We start from the raw sequence: 12,124 nt of genomic DNA, 5'->3' as shown, positions 1-12,124 counted from the left end.
CGCTCTTTCCAGACCTCCTTGAGTGCAAACTGGTCCTCACAGGAGTGGCAACTGCAGGCAGGCCTGGCATGATCTGCCTCACCTGGGTTTGCACCCGATCTCATCACCTTGAGCAGCAGAGCTCAGTGATTTTAAACTTGAGCTGGAGCTGCCTGACATGGCCCCCACTCCCTTCCATGCCATCACCCATTGAAGCCAATGTCTTTCAGCCTGTGACCAGGTCCACACATGGACACACTCTGGCCCCAGGGACGTTTGGAGCAGCCATCTGAGGAGGCCCCCATGGACAGAGTCCTGGGGTCAGGAAGAGCAGGACTTACGGTGGAGGAGATGGCAGCTTTGGACACGGAGTGTTTGTGGGGGAAGAGAAAGGTGATGGTAGAGGCTGTGTGACACGGGCTGAGGCTGACACGAGTTCGAGTCTGGACACACCCCTTAGGAGCGTGAGAACCTGGCTATATCCGACAGGCTGTCTGCTTTCAGGTTTCTTCAGTTACCATTTAGAAGCAGACGCACTTACCCACATGCATAATTTATGAGGATTAAAGCAAGCAGGTTTAGCATCAGGATATGTGGTTACACTTCTTCCTCTGTCACACACATGGTGTGCACTCAGTAAGCTGATGCGACCCAGTGTCAGGGAAGGGTCTTGGCCTGCATCGCCTTCTCTCAGCCTGGAATCTCAGTAAATGCATGGCATGCGCATTGCATTCTAATGACAGCACTGGGTGCCTTCCATGTGCAAGGCATTCACAGCTCCATGAGATAAGAGGGGATACTGAAGGAGCCTGGGAGATGGTATGAGACACCCCTTTTGTGGGCAGAGTCGGGGGGCAGCTTTCAGGGCCATGAGTGTCTCTTTTATGTTACTTCAGATCTGCCCATCTTAGTAATATTGGCTTCATCCGTTTAATGAAAAAATTGTGAAGACATCTCTGGGGACTCCCCTGGAGATCCAGTGGTTAAGACTCCAAAGTCACAGGTTTGATCCCTGCCTGGGAAATGAAGATCCGTGCATGCTGTGGGGGTCTTCAAAATAAATTAAAATAAAAATTGATGCCAAAAAAAAAAAAAAAAATCCATGATGCGGGCACACACACACACACACACACACACACACACACACAAGACATCACTGACTTCTTTTTCTTTGTCCCACTCAGCCACAAGAAACAAATCTTTTTTACCCCCAAATGTATTTGGAATCTGTCTACTCCTCGATTTTTCTACTATGTCTCTCTATTTCAAGCCACCATATTCTCCTTCCTGGACTACACACGACCTCCTGAAGCACTGCCTTCTTCCACTTGGTTCCACTCCAGCCCGTTGTGATGACAGATACATGGAGGTGCATCCGTCACCTCTCAGAACACAAAGCGCCTGACTTCCCTGGTGGTGCAGTAGTGAAGAATCCACCCGCCAACGCAGGGAACATAGGTTCAACCCCTGGTCCAGGAATATCCCACATGCCACAGGGCGATTAATCCCACGAGCCCCGACCACTGAAGCCCGTGTGCCCTGGATACTGTGCTCCGCAACAAGAGAAGCCACCACAACGAGAAGCCCACTCTCACACCTAGAGAGCAGCCCCCACTCCACAACTAGAGAAAAGCTGGAGCAGCAACGAAGCCCCAGCACTGCCAAAAATAAATAAATAAAAAATTTAAAAATAATAATAAATTTTAAGAAACCCCACAAAGCTCCTGAGGGCCAGGATTGGTATCTGCTTGTTCCCCAGCTCATACTCAATAAATGTTTGCTAGATTATTGATTTACTTACTTTTATTCCGCATTCATTCAACACGTTTATTGTATATTTACAGCATGTTAGGTACTGCTCTTGCATGGAGGATACAGGGCCTATAGGATAGAAAATGTTCCTTTTCAGAAACTGTTCCTACTGTCACGGGAGCTTACGTTGTAGTTGTGGGGGTCAGGGGGAGTAAACACTTAAAGAACAAGATAATTTGATACAGATACATACTATGAAGTGTTAAATTATTTTAAAACTAAACGAATAAGTGAAAACGTTTTCTGGTTTTATGTTATCACTTAAAGCTTTTTATTGTTAAATGCAACACAAATATAGAAAACAGCATAAAATAAATACACAGTGTTCTGGATGACTCTCAGGCAACAGCATCTTGTCAACACAGCCCACCCTGAGCCTCCATGTGTGGTCCCCAAACAACCCCACTTCCCCCCTGACTAGCTGTGTTCCCACCTCTCTGGGCATTGCTTGTGTGTTTTTTTAGTGTGGTTTTTATCATGCAGGCTTGAATTTCTGCGCATCAGGGTTTAGCTTCAACCTGCTTTTGGTTTGTCTGTTTTGTTTCAAATATGTTTTTTAGGTCTCTTTTAATCTAGAGATTCCCTTTTTTCTTCCTTTATGATTTATTTACTAAAGAAATCAAACCATTTGTCCTGCAGACTTTCCACAGACAAGATTTTTGTGAATTGTCTTCTCCAATTATTATTTAGTGAATTTCCTCTCCATTTGTATTTTCTACAAATTGTGGTATCTAGAGACTTGAGCTTCCCAGGTGGCTCAGTGGTAAAGAATCCTTCTGCCAATGCTGGAGATGCAAGAGACACGGGTTCAATCCCTAGGTCTGGAAGATCCCCTGGAGGTAGAAATGGCAACCCACTCCAGTATTCTTGCCTGGAGAATCCCATGGACAGAGGAGCCTGGCGGGCTACAGTTCGTGGGGTCACAAAGAGTCAGACACTACTGAAATGAGCAGAGGCGTAATCAGATAAAGGTTGGATTGTTTTTTGATTTTTAATTAATTAATTTTCTGGCTGCATTGCATGGCATGTGGGATCTTAGTTTCCCAACCAGGGATGGAACCTGCACCCTCTGCCGTGGAAGAGTCTCAACCACTGGACCTCCAGGCAAGTCCCAGTTTGATTGTTTTTTGGAGGGAAGATGCTTAATAGGTGGTGATGTATCTTTCAAGTGAGGTCCATGCCTGACTATCTCGTTCTGTTTTGCTAGTTCCATGCTTAGGTTCTAAATTCAGGAAGTGTAACCAGTAGTGTTTTAACTTATCATCCCTTGTTTGTTTACATGCTGGAATACTTCTAAATAGGGAAATTTATCATCTATGTGGTTACCCAGTGGTAAAGTTTCTACAGGAAGGGGAGAGTAAAGGCCTATTGTTGGTGGTCAGTCACTAAGTCATGTTCAACTCTTTGTGACCCCATGGACTGCACGCCGGCCTTCCCTTACCCTTCACTATCTCCCAGAGTTTGCTCAGACTCACGTCCATTGAGTTGGTGATGCCATCCCATCATCTTATCCTCTGTCACGCTCTTCTCCTTCTGTCCTAAAGGCCTGACTCTCCCTCTACAGCAGTTTTCAAAATAGTCAGTTCCCTAGCATCTTCCAAAGGAACTAATTGGTGTTTGCTTTCTTTTCGTATTATTATGACTTCTTGGATTTAAAAGTATTTGATATGTTTTGGTTCGTTGCCATTTTTATGCTATTGATGTTCAAACTCTCCCCTCTGTGACCAGCAGGAATGTCTTCAAGTGAGTTCTGACTCATTTTTGATCTATTCCTCCTCATCTTTGATCATTCTTTGCTTTCTGGCCAGATATTTCAGATGCACCTTGTACATGCTCTGCCTACACATGCAATCAGCCATTTTTCCAAGACATCCTGTTGTCTTTTCATTGAGTTAGACAAGGCTGTGGTCCATGTGATCAGTTTGATTAGTTTTCTGTGATTGTGGTTTTCATTCTCTCCACCCTCTGACGAATAAGGATAAGAAGCTTATGGAAGCTTCCTGATGGGAAAGACTGACTTTGGGGAAACAGTCTTGTTCTGATGGGCGGGGCCATGCTCAGTAAATCATTAATCCAATTTTCTGTTGATGGGCGAGGCTGTGTTCCCTCCCTGTTGTTTGACCTGAGGCCAAACTATGGTGGAGGTATTGAACATAATGGCGACCTCCTTCAAAAGGTCTCCTTCACACATTGCCACACTCAGTGCCCCCGCAGCAGGCCACCGCCAACCCACGCCTCTGCTGGAGACTCCTGGACACTCACAGGCAAGTCTGGGTCAGTCTCTTGTGGGGTCACTGCTCCATTCTCCTTTCTCACTATGAACAAAGCTAGTGGAGGTGATGGAATTCCAGTTGAGCTATTTCAAATCCTAAAAGATGATGCTGTTAAAGTGCTGCACTCAATATGCCAGCAAATTTGGAAAACTAAGCAGTGGCCACAGGACTGAAAAAGGTCAGTTTTCATTCCAATCCCAAAGAAAGGCAATCCCAAAGAGTGTTCAAACTACCATATAACTGCTCTCATCTCACACTCTAGCAAAGTAATGCTCAAAATTCTCCAAGCCAGCCTTCAACAGTACCTGAACCGTGAACTTTCAGACATTCAAGCTGGATTTAGAAAAGGCAGAGGAACCAGAGATCAAATTGTCAACATCTGCTGGATCATCAAAAAAGCAAGAGAGTTCCAGAAAAACATCTACTTCTGCTTTATTGACTATGCCAAAGCCTTTGACTGTGTGGATCACAACAAACTGTGGAAAATTCTTAAAGAGATGGGAATACCAGACCATCTTACCTGCCTCCTGAGAAGTCTGTATGCAGGTCAACAATAAACAGTTATAACCGGACATGGAACAACACACCGGTTCCAAGTCCAGAAAGAAGTACGTCAAGGCTGTATATTGTCACCCTGCTGCTTATTTAACTTATATGCAGAGCACATCATGAGAAACACTAGGCTGGATGAAGCACAAGCTGGAACCAAGATTGCTGGGAGATCGCTTCTCGGCCTTTCGGCTAAGATCAAGTGAAGATTGCTGGGAGAAGTATCAGTAACCTCAGATATGCAGATGACACCATCCTTATGGCAGAGAGGGAAGAACTAAAGAGCCTCTTTTTTTTTTTTTCTAAAGAGCCTCTTGATGAAGGTGAAAGAGGAGAGTGAAAAAGTTGGCTTAAAACTCGGTATTCAGAAAACTAAGATCATGGCATCTGGTCCCATCACTTCATGGTAAATAGATGGGGAAACAATGGAAACAGTGAGAGACTTTATTTTGGGGGGCTCCAAAGTCACTGCAGATGGTGACTGCAGCCATGAAATTAAAAGACGGTTGCTCCTTGGAAGAAAAGCTATGATCGACCTAGACAGCACATTAAAAAGCAGAGATGTTACTTTGCCAACAAAGGTCCATCTAGTTAAAGCTCTGGTTTTTCCAGTAGTCATGTATGGATGTAAGAGTTGGACCATAAAGAAAGCTGAGCACCAAAGAATTGATGCTTTTGTACTAGTGTTGGAGAAGACTCTTGAGAGTCCCTTAGACTGCAAGGAGATTCAACCAGTCAATCCTAAAGGAAATCAGTCCTGAATATTCATCGGAAGGACTGGTGCTGAAGCTGAAACTCCAATACTTTGGCCACCTGATGAGAAGAACTGACTCATTGGAAAAGACACCGATGCTGGGCAAGATTGAAGGCAGGAGGAGAAGAGGACGCCAGAGGATGAGATGGTTGGATGGCATCACCGACTCGATGGACATGAGTTTGAGCATGCTCTGGGAGTTGGTGATGGACAGGGAAGCCTGGTGTGCTGCAGATCACGGGGTTGCAGAGTCGGACACGACTGAGCGACTCAAGTGAACTGTTATCTTTTAGGGAAAAACAGCATTTCAAGACAATCATCAGGCCACCAGGGATGTTTATCACTACTGAGGTAGTCACTGTTTCTAGGGCTTTTGGAGGACAAAGCTAGGAAATTTTTTAAAGAGATAAAACACCCAACAAATTCACATTGATATTTCTGATTCAAATTTAGGACCTAGTGTAGTACCGACTAGAGCATTTTATGTCTATATTTTCCTTTTTCCTACACTGAGAGTCCTTCCCATGTTACATTTTGCTTTTGTTTTTTGTGGTATCTCCTTTATTTTCTTTTTAAAAAAGATTTGTTTATTTATCGGTGGCTGTACTGGGTCTTCATTGCCATGGGCAGGCTTTCTCTAGTTGCAGGGAGCAGGGGCTACGATCTAATTGTGGTTCAGGGGCTTCTCATTGCAGTGGCTCCTCTTGTTTCAGAGCATGGGCTGTAGACTCTTGGGCTTTAGTAGTTGTGGAGCACAGGCTAAGTCGCTATGCGGCATGTGGGATCTTCCCAGACCAGGAATCGAACCACTGTCCCTGCATTAGCAGGGAGATTCTGTACTACTGGGCCACCAGGGAAGTCCTGCACTATCTGCTTTATTAAGGGAAGTCAACAGGTACCATTTTCTCACAAGAGTTCAGTGAGTTTTCCCTTAATGCAGTTTTTGTCAACTTGCCAGCTCACGAACAACAGAATGCTGTAGCTAATTTGAGTGAAAAAGAAGAGAGAGAATATTAAAAAGATTTTTAGGAAGCTCATAGAATCTCTGGGCAGGTAAGAGAGGCAAGAAGGGAGGAGACATAGTCAGGAACATGGCCTGACACACCACAGGGCTGCCTGGAGAGCCCCACTGCCCCCGTCCTAGGGAGACAGCTCATCCCAGTGACACTGGCCGTGGATGCCCGTCATGCCTCCCTGCTGCCCGGAAGCTGCGTGTTCTGCGGTCAGGATAACCAGAGAGTGGTCTCCGGGCTCTCCTTGTTCCCTCTTGAGTAAGCCTCTTGTAAGTGCCTCTCTGGTAAGTGACACCTATGCCCTCCCCCTGAGCCGGCTGGTAAGTCGAGTTCTGCTCCTGCCTTGGGCAGACAGAATGTGTAACATAGAAATTCTGCCAACATAGAAGAGCTGCTCCGAAAACACCCCGTGGTGTCTCTGGAGGGGGCAGATGCAGGCACTCTGAGCTGGCAGTCTCGGAGCCTCTCTAGATGTATGTTTTATCACTTGCCACTCTGGTGAGCACCACTGTGAATTTCTGCCTTGTCCACATGGTCAACACATCAAGGTTCATCCTTTCCTTCACCTGATATTTGTGGCTGCCCTCTGACCCGTGGTGCTGCATGGGGCCTCCATGGGTTTGGTTGTTTTTTTTTTTTTAAATCTAAGTACCCAATACATTTGCTTGCATTCTGAGTCCAGTGCTCATTCACCAGGTTAAAGGAACTTTATGTGTTAAGCAAATAATGCAAATAAATGTGCACGTGGCTTTACAAGATTCTTGCAGCATATTATCTTCATTGCAAAGAACAAGAAAATGACAAGATTGGTTTCTACTCCTAATACAATCCCTTCACTGGTCATGTTATCATATTACAAATATTATCATCTGATAAGAAGTTGGTAAAAATGTTTTATTTTTTGGTCAGGTGGCTTTCAGGATCCTTGTTCCCTGACCAGGGATTGAACCCAGGCCATCAACAGTGAAAGCGAGGAGTCCTAACCACTGGACCATGAGGGAACTGCCAAAAAGTTCTAAATTATCAAGACTATGGATTTACATTGCACGTTAATAATGTCTACTTACAACATACATTTAACAATGACATTCCTCATTCTAAGTGTATGTCGAGTCAGGTGGCACTGACGAATATTTCAAGACCAGCATGATTAATGTCATTTAAAAATTTAATATCCAGAACACGAAGACAAGCCACTACAATTTTTTCAATGCTTTAAGTCATGCAATATTCAATTACATAATTTACAAAATTTCATTAAGGAATGATAAATACACACCTTGAGGTTCTTAATTAAATGGCAAAGACAGAAAGCCATAAACCATTACAGAATCATTTTGTCCTGCCGCAGTAATAAAAAGGCTGAAATAAAACACAGAAGTGACATGGCGGCAGCACAATCCATGGTCCTGTCAGCAAGTGGATTTGAAGAAACAAGCAGAAAGCCATGTCAGGCTATGTTTGGACGAAGTACAACCCAATTTATGGTATGTTGTTTTGTTGTTGTTTAACCACTTAAGTCGTGTCCAACTCTTTCGTGAACCCATGGACTATAGGCCACCAGGCTCCTCTCTGTCCACGGGATTTCTCAGTCCAGAATACTGGAGTTGGTTGCATTTCCTTCTCCAGGGGATCTTCCTGACCCAGGGATTGAACCCATGACTCCTGCATTGCTCAGATGGCAGGAGACCTGGGTTCGATCCCTGGGTTGGGAAGGTTTTCTGGAGGAAGGCACAGCAACCCACTCTAGTGTTCTTGCCTGGAGAATCCCATGGGCAGAGGAGCCTGCAGGGCTATAGTCCCTGGGGTTGCAGAGTCGGACACGGCTGAACGACTAACACTCCTACGTTGCAGGCAGATTCTTTACCAATGAGCCATATGGTATTTGCCAATTGTTTTAATCAGGAAGTACATAACTACTTTTTTTTTTTTTTTTTAAATCAATCCCTGTGTTCTGGGAAAAGATGCTTTCAACAAATAACACTAACTCACATTCACTGAGCTCATCTGTACTGGGCATTGGTGTAGCTTTAGCATCTTTCCCTGTGGTCACTCACTCCTGACCCAGCAGGCTAGTGCTGTTCCACCCCATTTCTTCAGATGGAGAAATTAAGGCACAGAGCAGTTATGCAACCTCCCCAAGGTCACCAGTCAGTAGGTGGCCAAATTAGAAAAAGCATCACGAGATTTGGCTTCAGAATTCCCACTTGTAACATGATAGCTACCTCTTCAATTTTATTTGTATTTTGTGGGAAAGAATGTAGTATGCAAAATCTGGGAAATGTAATACTTTGGCTGGGGAAATCAAGTCAGTCAGTTTAGTCATTCAGTTGTGTCCAACTCCTTGCGACCCCATGGACTGCAGCATGCCAGGCTTCCCTGTCCATCACCAACTCCCAGAGCTTATTTTTTTCAAACTCCTGTTCATCGAGTCGGTGATGCCATCCAACCATCTCATCCTCTGTCATCCCCTTCTCCTGCCTTCAATCTTTCCCAGTACCAGGGTCTTTCCCAATGAGTCAGCTCTTCGCATCAGGTGGCCAAAGTATTGGAATTTCAGCTTCAGTATCAGTCCTTCCAATGAAAATTCAGGACTGATTTCCTTTAGGGAAATGAAGTATCCCCAGATAAAGTTTGGCACTAGAAATCATTAAGTGCAATGCTACCAAATATTTCCAACCAATACAGTTATTCTGGTTAGAATCAAGAATATTTAAATACAAATCTTCACCATATTTTTAAATAAGGCTGGAAGTACCCAAGAAAACATTTCGCACCTCACAGAGAGATTCATCCTGTGACAAAGTACTTAGAGTTGTACTTAACAATGTCAAACTGTTTTCTGTTTTTCATTTTATGTAATTAATCTATTTTTGGCTGTGTTGGGTCTTCCTCGATGTGCTGGCTTTTCTCTAGTTGCGGGAGCGGAGGCTGCTCTCTCGTTGAGGTGTGCGGGCTTCTCACTGCGGTGTCTCCTCTTGTTGGTGAACATCGGCTCTGGACACACGGGCTTCACTAGGTGCAGCTCCTGGGCTCTAGAGCGCAGGCTCATTAGTTGAGGCGCATGGGCTTTGCTGCTCTGCTGCTTGTGAGATCTTCCCAGACCACAGATCAAACTGGCGTCTCCCGCATTGGAAGGCAGATTCTTTACCACTGAGCCACCAGGGAAAAGCCTTTTTGTTTGTTTTTTAAGCTAAAAAAAAAAAAAGCCTGTTCCAATTTGCCTTCTCTAAAGAAAACTATGCTGTGGAGAAATTTGAAAACCAGCATCGGGAAAGTTTTCCATTAGTAAATAATTCTGCTATCAACAGTGGTGTCTCACCTGAAAGACCCATCTGTATACTTAAACGAGGGAGTGGAATTGGTAGATAGGATTGGAAATTAAGTATTGTGCTGTTAACAGGCATGGTCAAAGATAATTTCTCCCACCCCAGCCTGTTTTTGCATGGTCTCCCTTCCAGCTTAAAAAAAAAAGCTTTATTGAGGTATAATTGACATACAATAAACTGAACATATTAGAAATGTACACTCTGATAAGTCTGATACATGTCAGGCTTACACAACCCTGAAACCATCACCACACTTAAGAACTCTTTCTGCTTTGATAGCCATGAGATATAACAATGAAACAAGCAGACTTTAGAACTAGACTTTCTAATTGCTCTGTTGCAAAGTGTTAGGACATGATTTGAAAATAAGGTGTGGCACAGCATAACTCCCCACTTCTTAAGCACATAACTGTGTCCTTCCAGGGAGGGGAGAGGAGAGAGACTCCACAGCGGAGAAATTGACAAATACACCTACAGGTGCATTATTAAGGCCAAGATAGTGGAAATCATGGGGACAGCTCATACCCTTGACATGCTGTGATGAGCATGGCATTTGGCTGTGGTTTTCCTCCCCAGTAACACACAACCGTAGGGTCTTATCATGATAAAAAAAAAAAAGTGCAACCAATCCTGGTAGAAGAGCATCCCACAGTATGCCTGACTTGTACTCCTCAAAGCCATCAAAAAAGAGGAAAGTGTGAGAAAATCATCTATAGTCAAAAGGAGCTTAAAGAGACATGTTTTCCCAAAAGTTTTACTTTTGTTTTAGGTTCGAAGGATTCATTAATAAATCAAACCACTTGTTGCACATATAAAGAATTTTTTATGGAAGATTATTTGACCTAATTTCAATATAGTCATTAAAAGAAAAGAAACAATAGACAAAAGTAATACACACATCACCAAATTGGACTGACCAAAATCCAGAATTAAGCAGCACTGGTAAGTCCCTTGTTAACAGCAATCTGGAGTCCCATTTGGGAAAGCCCCCTGGACAGTGCATCCACCTTTCGGCGAGACTTCAAATTGCAGTTTTGGGGGCTCCTGCCTATAATCCCAGGCCGAAAACTGATATCATCATCAGATGGCGTAAAAAAATGCAGCTTTACAAAGCTGTTTCACAATTTTTGTGAATCACAAGGATTCTTAGGCCTCGGGGGATTGGCGAGACCTCCAGGGGCTGAAGAATTCCAAGACCCACTCCCCTTCTTATCTAAAGTGCTGCCTGACTGCTGTGCTTGCAGGTGAGCGGGTACAGAATCTGGGCAGAGTCAGAAGCAAAGTCAGAGGCCTGCTCTGCTTCTGAAGCCTGAACAAGACTTCCTCCATTTTGACTTCCCTAACAAGACACACCTAAAAATGTGATATCCTGGGACAGAGAAAGGACACTGGGTAAAAACTAAAGAAATGTGAATCATCTATGGACTTTAGTTAGAGGAAGAATGAAAACAATCACGTTGCTTCCATTGAAACAAGTAACATTTCACTAGACCTGAAAGGCTTTGTTCCTTTAGTAAATAAAATTTGGGGGGGAAATTTCATCTTTTTTATGCTTCCCAAATTTCCATTTATAAGTGCATATATATATACTTTTTAAATGACTATCTAAGGCACACATTTAAAAGGTTTTGGAGTGCTGGTAAGGATTTTCGAGAACAAGACACCTTTGTGCACTGTTGGTGGGAATGTAAATAGTGGTGGTGAAACCACTATGGAATACTGTATACAGGACATTCCTCAAAAAAGTAAAAACAGAAATACCGTTACAAAAAGGTTTTACACATGGAGACTGCTGCTGTAAAGAAAGAGCCACTGCCTTCAGTTCAGCAGACCTGGGTTAAGTCGGCCGAGACCTTCTGGAGATTGATCAAGAAGTCTTGCTCCATCCATTTCAAGGATGCTAGAAAAATGTTTTCTGTTTGGTCAAGTCCTGTCCCCTCCTCTGGATACCCAGACCACGCCCCTCAGGAAGACACAGCTGTGTTTGTAAAGGCCTGCTGGACCCAGTGCCCACAGAGGGCAGGAGAGACACCATTTCCCCTTGTTCACTGCAGCTAAGAGGGCACAGTGCCAGCTGGCCTTGTTTTACAAGGACCACTTCACCATTTGTCCCAGAAAAATACTGCATACCCCACAGACTTTGGCTCTATGCAGGAGCATGTGAACTGATGGCCACGTGTCAGCTGTGAAACGAGGGTGGGACGGGGAAGCCACGGGGCCTTCTAGTTCCTTCTCTCTACTCTCAAGTGTCCATTTCTAACAGTCATGTAAGGCCATATGTTCCTTTGGAGGGGACCCCGGGGCCTCCCCAAATATGAACAACTTATCACGCCCCAACCTCTCTCTTAAATCAGAGCAATCAGCGTCGCAGCAACTGAAACCAGAGGTTAGTGGGACACCTGGGCTGGCTCAGAC

The sequence above is a fragment of the Muntiacus reevesi genome, chromosome 5, assembly GCF_963930625.1.
Source record: "Muntiacus reevesi chromosome 5, mMunRee1.1, whole genome shotgun sequence".
NCBI lineage: Eukaryota > Metazoa > Chordata > Mammalia > Artiodactyla > Cervidae > Muntiacus > Muntiacus reevesi.
This window is presented reverse-complemented; position numbering follows the sequence as displayed.